General features: G+C 38.7%; 1 protein-coding gene across 1 annotated transcript in view; it reads right to left on the bottom strand.

Moving 5' to 3' along the window:
• lpp (LIM domain containing preferred translocation partner in lipoma) overlaps nt 1-15,754 on the bottom strand; it is a 121,343-nt gene extending 105,589 nt beyond the window's left edge. Inside the window, exons 1-4 of the mRNA XM_029429366.1 lie at nt 15,726-15,754; nt 14,425-14,451; nt 10,239-10,447; nt 6,832-6,903 (exon numbers count right to left, since the gene is read on the bottom strand). The gene's annotated coding sequence lies outside the window, so the exon portion shown is untranslated. The remainder of the gene's footprint in view (nt 1-6,831; nt 6,904-10,238; nt 10,448-14,424; nt 14,452-15,725) is intronic.
• Between the last annotated feature and the right edge of the window lie 2,279 nt (nt 15,755-18,033).

Raw genomic sequence — 18,033 nt, 5'->3', positions numbered from 1 at the left:
TGCAGACTTATTTATGAACCAGGTTTTAGGCAATATATCTCAAAAGTGACAAGCGATTGCAAAGATACTGCAAAACAATAACGATAGAAATGGGAATAAAATCACTTGTATGTGACGCATTAGGCTGGGGAACACCAACGTTATTACAATGAATCTTCTTGGGACTATGAATATAATAGTTTATATTAATTCAGTATGAATCTTGGTAACAAGTCTTAAATAACCAAATATAAGGAATCCACATCAAAGCGTTTGTTTTGCAATCAGCTTCTTATTATAAACAGTTTCAGCCAAACAGTTCAAACTGTTTTGGTTTGATGAAGCAGATTAGCTTCGGAGTCTTAAACTCATTCCATAAATAATAATTAAGGATGTTCTTTCCAAAGACTTGCTTATAATTGTTGCTTATTTAGTCATGAATATATAGAAATACTTGCAGGGTCTTAAAAGAAGAAGAAAAAGACAATATGCCATAAACTTGACAGTTTCATGTATTGCATAGCGTTAACTCCGGCTGCATGTTCCTTATTTGGTCATTACGTAAAATAGATTAAAATGTCTTGTTTTTTCTTTTGATAGTTTAAGTTCTCTTCTATGGAAGTCTTTGGTCGACAGACTTTTAAAACTATTTTAAAAAGACAACATTGGCTTACAACTTGATTTCCAACTCTCCAATTGATATCTCATACTTCCTGTTCTAAGCATAAAGCCCTTTTGTGTACAGAAAAATAAATAATGATGCGTGATGAGTGATAACAGCCTAACTGCCTTGCTGCGCAGCTTCAGGGAGAACATTGGTCTTTGCCTCCAGAAACAGCTGTGTTGTGCTTATGATGGCTGCAAATTAAATCAAACTGTTAATCCAGAAGCTGCAGAGGTGATTGTGAAGAGCCGTTATTCAACGCTGGCCTATAGCTACGCATGTCACTCTCGGATAGGTAGCTAATAAGTGCATCGGGGCAAAGTCAACAAAGTGAAGCTTATCTGGGAGGCAACAACAGTGAGTGAGACTTGCCTTGAACACATGGAACATCACATCAAACCATCATTAATTGGCCTCATCTGACAGGCATTGTCCTCGGGCCTCTTATCACAGCAGAGGAAATGCTTATCATTCAACATTGAGGCTTTCTTTTTTTGCTGTAGCTACCTGCATGGACTGGAGAGAAACAAAAGAAACGAGTATCTTCACCCTTGATGTGGTAATTGCTGCCTTTCATTTCTAAAAGGAGCACTTGATTTTAAGAAGTGACTCTCAGCGGGGTCTGCTGGTAGACTGATACTAGAGGAGAACAGTAGCTGCTGCCTCAATGTTAAATACGTGCTCACTGTGGTGAAGTCGTTGTTTTACACATACGCAAAATTGTGAAAAGTGAGAGAGCAATAGGAGGGCGTTTTAAAGCCAGTCTACGACGCAAGTCTAGGTGATAATTAAGTTGACTGGGGTTTCTCTGAAAAGAACCACAAAGACTCTCTAAAAACTTTCTAAAATGTAATTTATGAAGACACGGACAGACTGGAATCCTCATCCCATGAGAAAAGTCTGAAGTGCAAGAGGACACAGTCTACCGTTGGACAGAGTTAATTATGATCCTGAACTCACAAACATGTCAAGCGACTGGCCGTCCGGCTCTAGCTGCTCGTGCTCGTGAAGACTGGAGTGATGAAATATGATAAAAAGGGAGGCAAGCGTGTAATTTGGGGGGATCAAGCTGTCAGCTGTGTGTATCTTTATAATGGTATGTGTGTGTGGTGCAAGGGTTGTAAATCAGTTTTGAATACATGTTTATTTTAGTTTATGGTGATTGGGGTGGATATGGTTATCTCGTTGCATTTTTAATCAGGTTTAAAATGCATCTAGTCCTGTCGTAGTAACACCACTATGATATGATGCCCGTGTGGACAGAGGAGCTATAACTGCTACTCCGAAAGTTAACTGAATCAATAAATCAAAAAGAAAAGATAAATACCATCAGTATTTTTTAATTAAAGCAATCATGTGCATTGTTCATTATTTTATACAAGAGATGGCAACTAGGAGAACTGATCTTATATCCCCATTTTATTTGGAGCGTCAACCAGTCAGTGATACATACAAATTGCCAAGAGCTGACAGATGTGCCAGCTCCTGTTCATGGATTACTGGAATATCAACACAAAGGTGATTCCACGTTCAGCCTGTTTTGCCCATTTGGTGTGGCTCGGTAAGGCTAATGTGAAAGCTGTCAATCAAACTCTGGTGTTTACTAAACAACCAGACCAAGACCGGCTGAAAAATTGAGTCTCGGCCCGCTTCCAAACTAAACTCCGGTCACGCAATCCCTTTGGGGAATCACCCCGCAGTGTACAGGTGTACTCTCAAAGTGGCCGCTGAGAGTATTTGTACAGAAATTATTTGTGGTGCTACCATGTTTATGCATTAGCACTTGAATCCAATCAATCAGAGTGAAAAGGAGTTTTAAAATATGTGCGTTATGTTTCCGTGTATTTTCCGAGTTCCTCATTAAAAAAATGTTTTAAAGTTTGTGAAACAATGCGACCTCACTGGAACCATCACACCATCATTTTACCATAAGACTCTTTTTTTTGTCCCATTTCTACACGCTCATATCATATCCTCCTATCAACCGGACCAGAACTAAAAGGCAGCAATGTGTCACTTGTATTCCTTGGTGTGGACCAAATGAACCACACACACATAAGAACACTCTTCTCCCAGTTATTGTGACATAAGCTAAAGTGCAACTACTGATGCGAGTTAGATCATTTCCCCGGATCTGAAAGGAAACCAGGCTAATCATCTGTTGCCTGATTTCTGCTGTAGTATTGGTTTAGTGACATGTACAGAAAATCCACAATAAAGCTATGAAGTCTCAAACTTGATGTCAACGTGTAATCTCTCCGACATCCTGAACACTGAGATCTTTAGACGTCAGACTGAATTAACACAAACCTCCCAAGGAACATGTGTGAAGAGCTGAAGAGTTAGAAATGTTTCTAAACTCATAGCGACAACGCTGTGCATGTCAAAACAAAAGAAGCATCTCGGAATTATCAAGATAGGTGTTCGCCAGGAAATGTATTCATAAAAGCAACATGTGCTAAGAATAGTCCAATATCGGTTGCTCCAGCAACAGTTAGTGGTGAAACTTTCAGTTGAGAGGATTTAAATGTTTGAGGTCAATGGAAGAACATGTCTGCGTACCATTCAGGATAAAGCAATGTTTCAATCATAAGATGGCAACATTGTCATTGACACACGTCTACATATTCTTTATGTAGCAGATTACCCCAATTTTTGACAACATTTTTCCCAGACATTAACTTTTCTTTCATATTTGGTAACTAATATTTAATGTGATGGAGGAATCCTGTTTTCAGGGGCTTTACTGTATGCTGAAATGCTGAAATGCTGTTATTCCTAGCAGTCATACAACAGTTTAACACAAGGATAAAAACACTCCATGCAGGGTATCTAAGGTTTACTGTTTATTTGCTGAACAAAAGATAAAACCTAAATCATGAAGCTCAGTGAAAAGAATATCCTACAGTGGTTGTAAACAAGATGTTTGTTTAGCAAAACGCCTGCTGACCAGATGCAACGTTAAGCACAAAGTAACCCCTCGCAGCTGAATAACAGTGATTGAAACTCAAGTGTGGACAGACGAATGGAAAAGCGAGCTGAAAAACAGAAAAAAGTCACAGAAGGTATAATCCCTATACTGTAGGAATGGTGGATTAGCGGATTTCTGGATTCCTCACAGTCTCTGCCATATGCTGCTGTTGCTACACCTTTCCAGTCTCACTCAGCGGAGATTCTTAAATCCTTCAATAAACTAAACCTCACCGAAGGTCTTCAACAAAAGCTTCTTCAATTACGAGCCCTCTGTAAGCTGTTATCAACACAAACATCGAAATAAACTTGTTCCAAAACACAGAGAATAAGGACACTTCTGTCGCCTTCAGTAATCTTAAAAAACTTTGATCAATTTATTTTTCTATGACAGCGAACAGAGATATTTCCCACTTAAGCGAGCCCCAGATTTCCAAACCTTTTCATATTACAGATATTGAGCTGTTATTTTACTGTTGAACACAGCTTATCCTCTACTGCTACAATGAGCACTGCTCATCTATCCTCTCATTCAAACTTCCATTGGGGTTTGGTTTGGGGACATAATCCTTTCCGCGGCTCGCTCACTGGCAAAGCCACATAGAATCAACTCATCAATAACACTTTGTTGCCTGAATACAGATGACTTTGCTCAAGAATCCCCTTAGCACAGCACGGGATGTAAAGGAGTGAATGAGTGTAAGCTCACGACAATTTCATCCAAGCTTTTTTAAATACTTGAGCTAACATTTAAGCAATTGCAGCAGTCAGAGATTTTGCATTGCAATTGTAGCCGAATCATTTGGTCTTGGCCCCGATGAAAGAGGCTGACAAAAAGCCAGCGTGCTTTACCGCTTTGTCTTGACTCACAGGTATTACTCCATTTGTACACTCTTTTCTCGGGAGCAGTAAAAAAGGCCCAGTGGGTTGGCAGCCGCAGCGCCGTTTCCTTCACCCTCTCTATATTCTGCAGCGCGGGGCTGCAGGACCACAGATACATAACAATGAGGAGCTTTAAGTCCAGAACTTCATCATGTCACACGGAGCCAGGGTTTCCTCATACTCTCTTTAACACTCACAATACCAGAGGCTAAGCTCCCTGTAAGGTTCTCAGCCTCTGAGAGAGAGGGTTATTACAAAAACTATAATCAGCCACAAAGAGCTTGACATTGATTTCAAGTTGATAATCAACAATTCAGGGTTGTATAAAACTGTGGCAGTTTTAGATTGTTCCAGCTCCTGTTTGGTCTCTTAACTTCATTTCCTATATGCTGGTTGTACACACTAAATATCACAGGGTTAAAAAAGTGTGTGGGGAGTATAGCACAATACTGGGTTAACGTTATAAAGGTACCAATGGGTTGTTTTGACTGTTTTTATTTCATATATAACTGTTGGGTTATTGGATCACAACAGCAGCTTGTCCTGGGTGGTTTTATACCCATGGGTACTGGGTCAAATTAAAATGACTAGGGATGTAACGATACATCGATCTGGATCAATATATCGATTCAATGATCAACAATCCAATATCAATGATGCCGTGAAAACATCAATACATATCATTTTTAAGATATGCCATTATTTTGAAATTCCCATGTGTCACCATTTCTTCTGTCCATGTGGTACACCCTTTTCCTGTACAAGAGTCTACACCATGTCTAAAGTTAAAGTCTGATTACTCCCCATGTGCTCTGTGGGTCAGCGGAGATCGCGGTGATATTAACAGCTGCTAAGAGAGAACATTACACTTGCCTGCCTGGACTAGAACAGTTTAGAAAGAGACTTGGCTTGAGAGTGCTCGACGACCCACTTCATCAAAACCCGAAAGGAAAAGGACTGCGTACAGACTGCTGAAATGTTTACATGTTCATAAATTATTTTTTAAATATTTATTTTATTTGGGTTTAGAATACAATATCTGCTTTTTCTGATGACTTTCCCTACTTCCTAAAGTCCTAAATCTTGTACGAAGCTGATGTAGCAATGTCAAATCAGTCAAATAAGAATTCATGTTTTGCATTTTTTACATGACTCTCTCCAATTTGTCCAGCACTTGGGAAAAGCCTGTTGCAAAGCAGGTGATTTGTGGGAGAACAGTGATGTGCTAAACATTTAGAATGTTATTTGAATCTCTTGAAACTCTAAAATCATTATCGTGGCCTGTTTGTTAGTATATTAGAAGAGGCGGCCAAACAGAGTCACATGACAATGTAAGAGTCTTAAAAATAACAAAAAAGGTCTTGAATAAAAGATGTGGCCATGGCTGCATAACATGTGCTTCATACAATGAGCTAAACTGTATTGAATGCAATAAACCTAGCTATGAGCTGGCTTACGGAGGTACATGATGACACCACATGTCAGTACTGGATGCTCATGCACACTTCTGCCTAAGCATCCAGGCGTTGCTTCTTTGGTACTGTTGCAGGTCAGTTCAGGGCACCTTCTTCAGATTGATATTAGATTTTAGCCACTTTACAAAACACAATGTCAATCTAACAAACGAAAGAGGCCCATAGCAATGAAGTACTTATCCACCAATTAGCGTAGCACTGCTATAACGTTGTTATACTCACAAAGGAGTTTTTAAAAAAGGATCAAAATCAAGGCAGCAAAAACAGACTTTTTATTCCACGCATTAGCCTTCTCCTTGTTAAAATATAGTGCCTACATTGACCACAATGCAACTCAATAACCGACAGTTGGAGATTTGGGTGTGTAGCTCCAAGCAGAGATGAGCGGTGGACTACAAAGGTCTGGTAAGCTCACTTCTTACTTCCTCCAGACTTTTTACATTTTCAAACTTGCAGTCTTCAGTCCCAACCAACGCTGACTCAAGTGACATCACTTGAGGACATTTATCAGAGAACCTGATGCTCTCTTTGGCGCCACAAAAAGCTTCTTCCCCTAACCCACTTAACATTATATATTCTGTACAAAAGGTCATATTTTGACATATATTATAGCAATAACAATCTTATAGGAATTCTCACTGAAAGATACACTGTGCCACACAATGATTTATCAACATTAAATACTCTCAACCAAGCGTATTTTGCTTCTCTGTGTTCAGCTGAGCTACTTTAAGTTCCCAACCCATCCTCATGGACAAAGTTGTGATAGTTTTTGAGAGTGACTTGACCCCGACTTACCGAAGTATATCCATATTTTTGCGCTTAAACCCCCCCCACATGGAAGCACAAAAGCTATCTTACCTTTTCTCCTCTCTGGATGTACTGGATTCCTAGAAGGTTGTTGAAGCAATGCCCTTCACTGTGTGTTGAAATCTATTGATATTGAGAAATAGAGACAATGCTGTATTACTCAAATGGATTACATAACTATAATTGTGCTGAGCAGGGCCACACCAACATGGTAAGTGGGTCTTGTCAACTCAGATTTTCTTTCCCATGAGTGTGTAGTTCATCAGTGCAAAGATAAGCCATAGGCAGGCTCCTATAAATCCTGCATGCATCTGAGTGTAAGTTGTCCATTTAAATTTTAGTCTGGCATTTCTCACCAGGCTCCTGTCACAGCTTGTTGGAGTAATATTTCACTGCAAAGATACAGTTCAGGGAAAACGATGCTGACAAGTAGCACTACAGAAAATATTTCCCTAAAATATAACAATTATTTAGTGAAGAGAGAATAAGACTAAAATAATATTCGATATGAATGTATCTCTCTCAGGAAAAGGACAAAGCCAACATTTTGCCATAGAAACAGGTGTTTAAATCATTAAAAATGTTCCATCTGTTAACCTTGGAGGCCCAGCCCACCTACACGGGTACTTATGGCTGGGACTTATATCACCAAACTCTATGGACTAATAAAAATGATAACAGTGTCCGATAAAGCACTTCCTGGAAAGGTTCTGGAGGACTTGTTTTTGTAATTCACATGTATTTAAGTAACAGTATTGTTGCGCAAACTAGCCTACTACATGTCACACCCTATGCCCAGCAGGCATTTTAAGCAGGCACCGACATGTCTATGCACAGTATGGACTGTATGTTCAAAAGTCTGGTGTCATTATCTGTTCAAAAGACTATACACTTTGTTTTCCTCTTAACATGATTGTGTAACATTTTTCTGTGGTCTATGCATATGTTGGTGGAGGAAAACTGTAACACTATAACATAATTGTTTGTATTTTTGCATTCAAGGTCAGTCACTAACTAACTAAAGCTAAGAAAAAAAACACTATTTTCCTACAGGTAAGTTGTCCCTGGGCGACTAGCATAACATGAGGCTTTTGTGGTAGGTACGAAGCCCAGTGTGTGCCTCTCATGTAGAACCATGACATTCAAGTCACAGATATAACGCTGGTCACATCCAATTGTCCAAAAAATAAATACTACACGATCTTTGGAAAACTCAAAAGGTTGTTTAACGACGCTCAGTGCTGTTCTGGGCCATCTGGATTCAAATATATTATGTTTGTTGCACAAAAAGTTGCGACTTTGATGAAGTTGCGACTATCCTCTAATCCAGGTAGATGGAAATTACATATGTCCATAAATGTCCTTTCCAGCTACCATCTTTGTTTGGATCAGGAAAAAGAGGGGCAACTTGGAATAGTTTTTCTTCCAGATGATTAGAATAGTCTTTGTGGATTCTAGAAATACCTTCAGAACAGCAGTAAGTGTGGAAAGGCTTGCCAGGTATCTGCAGATCAAATAGTAATACACGAAATACAAAAACACAGTGCGTCTCGTCTTCCTTTCTGGCACCATTTGACCACATTTACCAAGCTTAGAGATGCAAACTAGCTTCAGGTTGTGGTAACACTTTCTGAAAGCTTACGGTCTTTGCATAACGCTCTATTCTAAAACTGTTCATTTTGAGTCTGGTAGACGGCTGCTGTTCCTTCCAAAAAAGGACATCCTCATTAAAATAACACAAACAGTAGAATAACTTGACTAAACCTACCAGGGGGGCCTGGGCTCAAAGGCAGTTGAGGCACTCATCTTTTAACTTTAACATCATCAACGCTGTCAAACGAGTTCCTTTTAACCAGAGATTTTAAAAGACAGTTCCGTTTAATGTTGCCCAAGTCAGAAAAGTGTCGGAGCGATGCAGATGTATTCAGTTTGAGGACAGCACTCTCGGGGGACGTTAGCGTTATTGATTTGAAATCCAACATCTAAGTCAAAGTTTGAATTCAGTTTTTTAAAGAAGAAAGTGAGACTTCTTTTTCACACTAGCGACATATCCTTGCAGAACAATATCTATAGTCTGGACCAAGGTTCTTTTTTTCTTTTCTCAATGATGAAGACAATCGACAATGTAAAAGCTACAAAGCTAGGGAGGTTTTCAGCAAGTCATCTGTGTGTGACTATGACCCATGTAAGGCTTTAGAGGAACTCTTGAGGCATGAAGCGAGACGTACAGGCATGCACACAAAACCTCCCACTACATGTGATGCAAGGAGAAACACTTGATACTAATAAACAAGGTTGTAATACGCCATCACAACCTAGAAATCAATGGGGTTTGTTTGGTTAAACTTAGTTGTGAACACAGAGGATGGGTGCAGGAGCAAGCGTGACAACATACTTGGACACAACTCTTCTTTTCTGTGACATTCAATGTGGATAACAGTTCACTTATCTCAAGGAGGGAGAAAGACACTTCATTCAGAATGGTCTTTGGGTAGTTGTATGGTAGTGGCCAAGATACAGTACCTGACATGGGTCTGTTTAAGTAAATGATGGCTTTAGGTAGAGCCGGTCTGGCCTGTTTGGACAATTGTATGTCACAATTCAAGGCAGTGACACTTTCCTGACTTGTCTTTTCATCCAAACCAGGGTTAAAAGTATTCTGAGGCCTGCACATTAAAGTTAAGTTAGTCTTATGTGGGCCTCAACACACATATATGTGTATGTGCAATGAATTATAAAGTAATTTATAAAGTCTAATAGACACAGAAGTCACAACTACTGACCAGAAACCAGTTTTCTCCAATTTAATGATAAGACCGTCATCAAAACGACTTAAACAACGTGGCGAATCTATGCTGTCCTAAACAAGTCGGTTCATACGTTATGGGGGTAACGTTATTTTTTCTTTAACGACGACGCTAAAACTAGCAAACACTAACTTAGCTAACGGTTATTCCTGTAACGGGACACTTTGGCAAATGGATGCTTAAGAGTCTTCTGAATTGAACTATCAGCGACATATTACTCTGCAGAGGGGCTCTCATGTTTCTCCGGTGACAGTCTGTCTTCCGCATTGCTCAGCAGCAGAAGGCTAAAAACAGAAACACCAGAGACGCCCAGAGTCCCTTTTAGCAAAACTTGACGCTTCACAATGTCTTATATTTTCAACGCATGACTGAGCCTAGCTGAGCACTAGCTAACCGACAAGTTAGCTTTGTTAGTATCCTCATGTAACATTAGTACCAGCCAAGGCTATCGTGTGAGTCCACGCCCTCATTGTGAACTCAGTCCGGCTACAGTAAAAATTCATATCATAGCCTAACAAGGCCGAACACATAGAAGACGAGCTACTCCAACACTGGGTTAACAGTCATACATTAAACTACACCAGTTTAAACACAGCCGATAGTCGCAGGTATGTTTAAAGTGCAAGAAGAGTGCTCGATAGTTTCGCTTACCTCGCTTTCTAGGAAATATAACAGAGGTTCAAATCACACCAAAAAAGTGAAACTTCTTGATCCAAGTTCTGGGAGAGTTGTAGGTAGTGACGTCACGCTCTGAAATTCCAGCCGTCTGCAGTCAGTTGAGAGGTTTGCCCATGTAAGGCAGCAGGCCAGCGGTGTCAACGAGCCAGAATATCACGGCCCTGCGCGAGCACCCGGGACAGCTTGTGTTTGTTTACACAAGGATGTATGCAACAGGAAAAAATGCACAGGAAAATGTTTACTGGAATGCAGTTTCCCCTTTTTTTCTAAGCTTAACCCTATGACTGTGACCCTTCTTTAAGAAAGATGTTGATATAATCATGCTACTAATGGAAACATATCAAGAACTATATTTAAAATGATAGTTATAAGCATGCACACCTGCAAAATGGCGTCCAATTAAAGCACAGGCATAGAACACTTAAGACAACAGAAACACCTTAAATTATAATATAGGCCTATATCAACTTCACCTCAAACTACTTACAAATGACCTAATGAACACTTCTCTGACCAGGTCAATAATCAAACATTACAGGAGGCAAATCATTTTTAAAATCATCGATAAAAACAATATGTAATGTAGGCTATAGACATATTTGGAACGATATGTCTACATCCCACATCCGTTTTATATTACCATTTTTATGTTATGCACCATATGTTATGTTAAGATGTATTACTTTAATACATCAAAGTAAATTCCTTGTAAGTAAAATCTTTCTTGGAAATAAACCGGATTTGGATTCTAGTCCCTTCACATACTGCATGAAAAGAGTACTCTTAAAAGGCTCTGAACTATTACACCTGATGCAGATTAGACTATTATTTTCAGCCAGGGCAGATGACTTTATGCTGTACTTGTTTGACTTGTATTATTAATATTATATAGATTTTTTTTCAAAGAATGGGTGGATTTTTTCAAGGTATCCTGCTGAACCAACACACAATAATTGGAGAAAGGGCTTTGAAATTGCAAGGTGCTGGCTACAAAGGAAGCACTCATCCAATAAAGTGTGAATTGACACATTCTGTAATTTGAACAGATTCAAATTCATACACCATTATGTGTTGCATGCTGCATCACTACCGTGCTCTGTCATGCACTGTCTATCTTCTGGAAGCATGAGAAAGTGGGCGCTTGTTAGTGTCTCCACTTTAACTGTGTGGAAGTGTGACTACTTTATTAACTATAACTCCAAATTTACTAGCTAGTTTGTAGTTTGTCTAGTTAGTATTGAATAATGTCCTGCCATATATTGAATTTAAGAAGAAACAGTAGTGAAGGTAATTCTGTCTTAAATGTTAGAATCACATAACCATGCAAGAAACATGCAAGCTGCCCATACATCCGTAGGCTACTGTGCCGCAGTGTAAGCAATTGTTCATGACATGCACTGCCTCTTTAGCTACCTATGAAAAAGCACCGAGACAAAAAGTCAAAGAGGATGTGACTAATTTATTCCTTTGTTTGTTTGTTTGTTTTAATAGTTTGAGTCATGGTGTTTTTCCTCTACTTGTGTTTTGCAAGCTTTCTTTACATGCATGCACTGCACATGTGAACCACACCTCAGTGTCTGTACTGTTATCGTCACATAGTCAGGAATTTTGCGTAAGGTTTCCACACTTCATGGTTTCTGCATAAGGTGTTGAGGGTTGTGCAATGTATTTCTATGAGAATTATTAATATGGGCTCAAAGGACCTCCACAAGACTAACACATCAGTGTTTGCATGGTGCATTCACATGCTCTTCGGACAGTCCCACTTCCGAGTTGGAAAGTAATTTTTCTGACTTCAGTGCGTTCATGGTCCCTCTACGACGTGGACAGAAACTAATGGTTAGAACCTAATACCACATTACAAATTAAATGTGAGGAAGAAAATGTAATACATTAATTAATAAAAAAGATTCTTACCATCAACCCAACATTTACTTTCGTCCGTCATGTTCTGTGTAATATTATGTCAACTTTGAAAGTCGCAAATCAAATTTTAGTCGACTTTCCAAGATGAGGTTCCGAATTGAGGTGGCGTTCACGTGAATTTTCCCAGTCTGGAACTGATTTTTTCAATTATTTTGACACCACATGATAGCAGCATTACTCTCTGGTTTATATATATGGTTTAATTGTATTTTTTACTTACTTTTTAATGGAGGGAGGGGGATGTGTAATGTTAAATAATTATATAATGTATAATGTCTTTTAAGCTACTGGATGCCTAAATTTCCCTCGGGATGAATAAAGTATCTATCTATCTATCATGTGGAGAAAGAGTGATTTAGGGGGTTAAACAGCAGAGGGTTGGCTTTAGTTAGGGGATCAATAGCCACAGTTATTGAACACATTTTTTTTTATATGTATTCATTTTAGTCACCTACATACTGACTGACTAATTATTTGTTATACTCCCACCAGTATGCCACCAGTATCCTCAAGAAACAGCATATTAAAAAATATATTTTTTATTCACAACTCACTTTTCACATTGACAGGTGCTCTTTTAATAAATAAACTAAACACTTATAAATAATTACATTTGGAAATTCATTTTACAGTTGAAATTCAACTCCAGCTTTATATCCATGTCTTTATTCATACTAATTGTATACAATGTTTTTCTAATCACAATAGACAGTAGACATATTGAGTTGTCACAGTAGGAAAAACACAGGTGTTGCTGATAACATTAACGATGTTCCAGTCAGCCATGACATTCATTTTATTTTTTACACCTGTGGGGTGTTTTTTTACTCTGAAATGTTAAAATGTCTTCTGTGAAAAAGGCCTTTTGTTGTAGTAGATTGCTTAGCAGTTGTTATAGTGCACAGGAAAATAGATGTATCATTTTGTACTGACAGGAAGTGATAGAATATCTGTACCACCAGACGTCAATCAAACTGTGTAAAATGTGACAACTACACTTAGAGACAAAGAGAAACAGAGGAAGCAGCATGTGTTTTACAGATTTACAGTTTAGCATTTATTGTTTCAAATGTTTTTGTATTTGTGTTACTTCACAACCAAAACCGTAAAGCTGCAGGCAATAAAACCAAAACAATTAGCCCAAAGTAGCTAAAATGCTCCATAGAACTGAGGGGAACTGCAGTCCGGTCAAAATTCTCTGAAGTGAGTGATTTGAAATGTGATAGTGCTTTTTTAAATTAGTTTTTCAAAATCTTTGCGAGCCTGAACCATCACTATCCACAATGTTTAGTAGATCCCCCATCTCCTTTGGCATTGCATTGCCTTGTGGAACAATAGTGTACTTCAACAGCATTTGGTAGTCTGCATACTTACTTTTTCATTATGCTTTTCTTTGACACTTGCAGTGTGAACACACTACACTCTCAAAAATGTTATTACACCTGTGCCTCTCCTGCTGTGGCATGTCAACATTTGTGCTGTGAAAAAGCAGTAAAAGCACATTTAATTAATATGTTGTTACTGAAGGCATTTCACTATTTCTTTTTCTGTAAAATGTTCTCTTGATAACTATTTATTTGAAAAACAGCTGTACTTGTTCTAGTTTATAATGATGCGCTCACTCGTTATCCTTGGCTTCACTTGAAGTTGGAGTTCCGCTTCTCTTTTGTCGAAGCTTCTGATGTTCGGTACATTCGAGCCACTATCAGATAACCGACAGAGCTCTTGCTTCATGTGGGCTTTACCTGAACTCAGTGATCTTTGCCATACAAACTAGACAATCAGAATGCGTGCTTGTGATAGCATGCAAATAGGATAACTGCTTTTTCACCTCTGAATCCATTCTCATTTGTTTATCACAGCGTTGCCATTCATAACACTGACATTGTGTGTCTCATGTATCTGTACATGCAAATACATCCAGATATTGTTGCTTTTATCTTTGAGATGAATGATATCATTACTGATTAGTTTCTATGACTTAGTTTAATGACGATATTTAAAGAAATTAAAGCTCTGTCATTGCCAAATGTAAAATAAGAAAAGAAAGAATAATTCATTCTGAGCCCTATCGCTTAACCGATAATTCTTACTTTACTCCAACTGATTACATTATGCTCCAAGCTGTGAATATACTTTTTTTTTCACCATGCATGAGGAAAGCATAAACAGCGCTTGCAGATCGAGCACACTGATAAAAAAACAAACGATTTGAGCTATTTTAGTGTCTTACCCGTGCATCTCCAAGTTCCAGGGCACACTGAAAAAAGGTAATCTCATTTGTAATGTGTGACAGCTTACTTGCAAATGTGTACACTGGCAATTTTTTGTAATGGGCCCGCCAGTGATTCTTCTTCCGCTGATTTCAAAAAGACACCCTGGAACAGTTTAGGCGACACATGCCATCGCCTGTGAACTCGAGTTATCAATCAAGCGCCAATTAACATGCTGGGTTAGAGGAAATCAAGGGCTCTTTGATGTTCGGCAGTTAGGCGGTTAGCTACGCATGTCATTGATATGATGGGCTCTCAATTTGATCCTCACTGTACCAAAACATACAAAAAGAAATGTGCTCACAGGGTCCACCAAAACACATAATCCACACTGGAGATATGCTTGATATTTGATCTAACGTATTTAACATTTTATTTACAGACGGTCGATTAAGGAGAGTCAGAGCAAACAACCTCGTTTGTCATATTTTAGTGTTTCAATTGTTCCATCGGATATCCTGTCTTATTTTCTGGTTGTAACACTGTCTTCTCCCCCACGCCACTTCCTCTGAAGTAGGTAAACCTCAAACTATACAGAGCAGCTGCACTGTTGATGTGTACTTCCTCATAACAGTGTGAGCATGTGTTTTGCACCTACACAGCGAATAAGAAAACGAGAAAACAATTGTTTTCTAAATGCGGCTCTCTTAGTTTCAAAAAGGCCCCATTTTCAGGAATCGATGGCCGATGGGGACAGTGTTGAGGTTACATCCTGACATGTGAAACCATGACGAGTGGAAAGGTGAAAATGTCATTTTGGTATCTTGCTTTAATCATTGTGAAAAGACAGGCAAGTCCAGGTGCTTTGCACAAAAACAACACATAGATCTTTGCACAAAAAACTCCACAAAAACAACAAAAGTGGCAACTATGTATGCTCTGTTCATTAGAGCTGAGATAGCAGAGATTAGTCTTCAAGCACAACCATATTACAGAGAGTCATGCCAAATAAGGAAAAACAAAAGTAGGAGAGAGGCAGACTCAAAAAACAATGTCCCAAAGCTACTAATCAAACAACTCCCAATCTAGATCTAGACCTCAGATTACACTAATGAATTCTAATTCTTGTGTTTTAGCATGTAAATATGTATTAAAATGGTAGACAGAGACAATCCCTGCCTACAGCGAAGGTTCGAGCAGAAATTATCCATGCTTGTGAGCTTCATGCTGCACCTGAAGCGTTTTTAAAGCAGGATGTTGTCGTTGTATCCTGAAATCAGGTTTTTTCAGGGTTGCCATTTAACATGGCATTCTTTCTTACCTCTGAGGATAATGAATCCAGCTGCCTCTGTTCCTCAGCAACGACAACAGAGTATATAAGGGCTTTTTCTGGTTGATGTTATCGACCGAAAACCTGCAACACATGCAACCATCAGGACAGTGTGGTTTCAGTAAAGCTAATATTAAAAAGAAACACCAAATTGTTCATCTCTTCTGAACCAAAATCACTAAATGAACCCGACTAATGTTGTTAAAAGGTTTGATTTTCTGTTGAGTAGAAGTATTTAGTGTAGGAAGCAGAGGCCTGCAGGCTGAACAAGTGTTGGGAGCAGGGGGGGTCAATAATGATTCTTGAAATAAAAATCAATTAACGTTGCCGTGCTATGTATTCTGTTTTGGCCAAGTAGTGTGAGAACATTTGGAGATTTAAAGCTAGCTTTTTGCTAGACAAGTTTCTGCAGAAAAGTGGCTGCTGTGGTCAAGTGACAATTTTGGGATAATGTGAAATGCCAGTGTAACAGTAGCACCGAGCAATATCAAGTATATAAAAGTAGGTGAGTCAGCAAACTGGCTCAGCAATGTCAGTTAGAGAACAATATCTACCTAAAGTTGGCTAACGTTAGCGAGCATAAGCTACCATAAACAACTGGTGTTACCAGACCTAAGGAGCGGGACAAGATTCTGGTTTCGTAAGTGTTCTGGTTTTTGTTTGTAGTATTGACCAAACATAGCGGCCTTTGGTTGCATACAGCCCCTTGTTGAGAGAAAAAGTCAACATAAAAATAATTCCATCATCATCAGTCAATAAATAACTTTCTTTTTTATCAACACCTCTCTGGTCCAGGTCCGTTGTGATATCTGCCTTCCAATGACTCACAACACTGTTGAAAACTATTCTTTTTTACTTTATTAGAAAAAATAAAGTTTTGAACCCTGTACTGGCTTCGTCAGGATTAGAGGTATCCCCTCCATACAACATGTGTCGAAATGCACACAGAAGGATAGATACAGAGAGGAGAGAGTTTACAGCCCGGTCAAGTCAAACTTGTTCAATGCGTTCAAACAACAACTCCCAATTGGTTTATCTTCTCTAGTCCAAACTAAGGCTTTGAAATGAGCGTACAAGTTCCTGAAGGTTTGTTTTTCTGCTCAGGATGCAGAGATCCTAACTGTTTTCTTGTCTGTTCCCGTATGAGGGAAAGACAACGAGTGAAGCATCCTTAGACCATAGAACAATCTGACATTCCTCTGCTGTGAAACTACAAACATTCAATGGAGACATTCCTAAAATCTGAGGGCTGCGCTCGGCCTGCAGACAGAAACGATTAATTCCTGCACAAGAGCTTGAACAATTAAGTGGAAGTTACTACCAGATTGTCTTTACTTACCTTAAAAGGAAAAACAGAAGTTAATTTACACAAGTATTCTAACAAGATGTCACCGTTTGTTTATCCTGTTTGGTTAGAAAGCCTGCAAAATGTGATAGTTTCCTCCCAGCAGCAAACATCATTAATTATTCATACACTGTTTGTCTACAGTAAAAGAATTGCAGAGGAAGTATGCACAATCAAGTTATTTGCAAATAATTGATAAGACTATACCAAATCAAAAGCAAGGTGTACGTTTTTCTAAAGGCTTTGAGTGTAAAGGATCATTTGGTGAAGAGACAACAGTAAGATAAACAACACATCATTTTATAGACACACAAGTTTAAATGGCTTTAAGAAGCAGCGCATTACTTTTGGAACCAAAGACAGCATTTTAGATTTCTGTTTAAAAGGTAGCACATGCTAAGAAAGAGCTTTCCAAATACAGATACAGCAGCTTGTAGAGAGTGCATATTTAAATGTTACGTACAGCCTCCTCCAAGCAAGAATATATATTTTTTAAATGTCCGGGAGTGTGGGAGCATTACGCAGATAACTCGTGGGCTCGATGATTGCATTTCTGTTTGTCTCTTTTGTTATTTACCTGCATGCAACCAAAGCTGCTTAAACGTGATTGGTCAATACTACACGGGATACAAACGGACTACAAATGCTTCCATACCCAAATCTTTTTTGCAAGATTCTGGATTATTAAGCGTGTTATTATCTGTTTATAGAGATTCTCACTTATCGCTATTTTCAATTCCAACATGAGACGTATGAAGGCTAGTTTTGAGCAGAAAATGTCTATTATTGGAAAGATCTACTGTATTTACATAATACGGCAATAAGAATCTTTGTGATTATGTGAACAGCGCAAAAAGTCATTTTTGTGTAGGTGACCAAATTCTCTACACTTGTTGTGTTTCCATAAGCAGATTTCTAATTTCTAATTAAACTTTTTATGCTAGCCTAAGATGG

Source organism: Cottoperca gobio, chromosome 4 (genome assembly GCF_900634415.1).
Source record: "Cottoperca gobio chromosome 4, fCotGob3.1, whole genome shotgun sequence".
Lineage (NCBI taxonomy): Eukaryota > Metazoa > Chordata > Actinopteri > Perciformes > Bovichtidae > Cottoperca > Cottoperca gobio.
The sequence above is the reverse complement of the archived record's forward strand: the minus strand, read 5'-3'. Positions and strand labels throughout refer to the sequence as shown.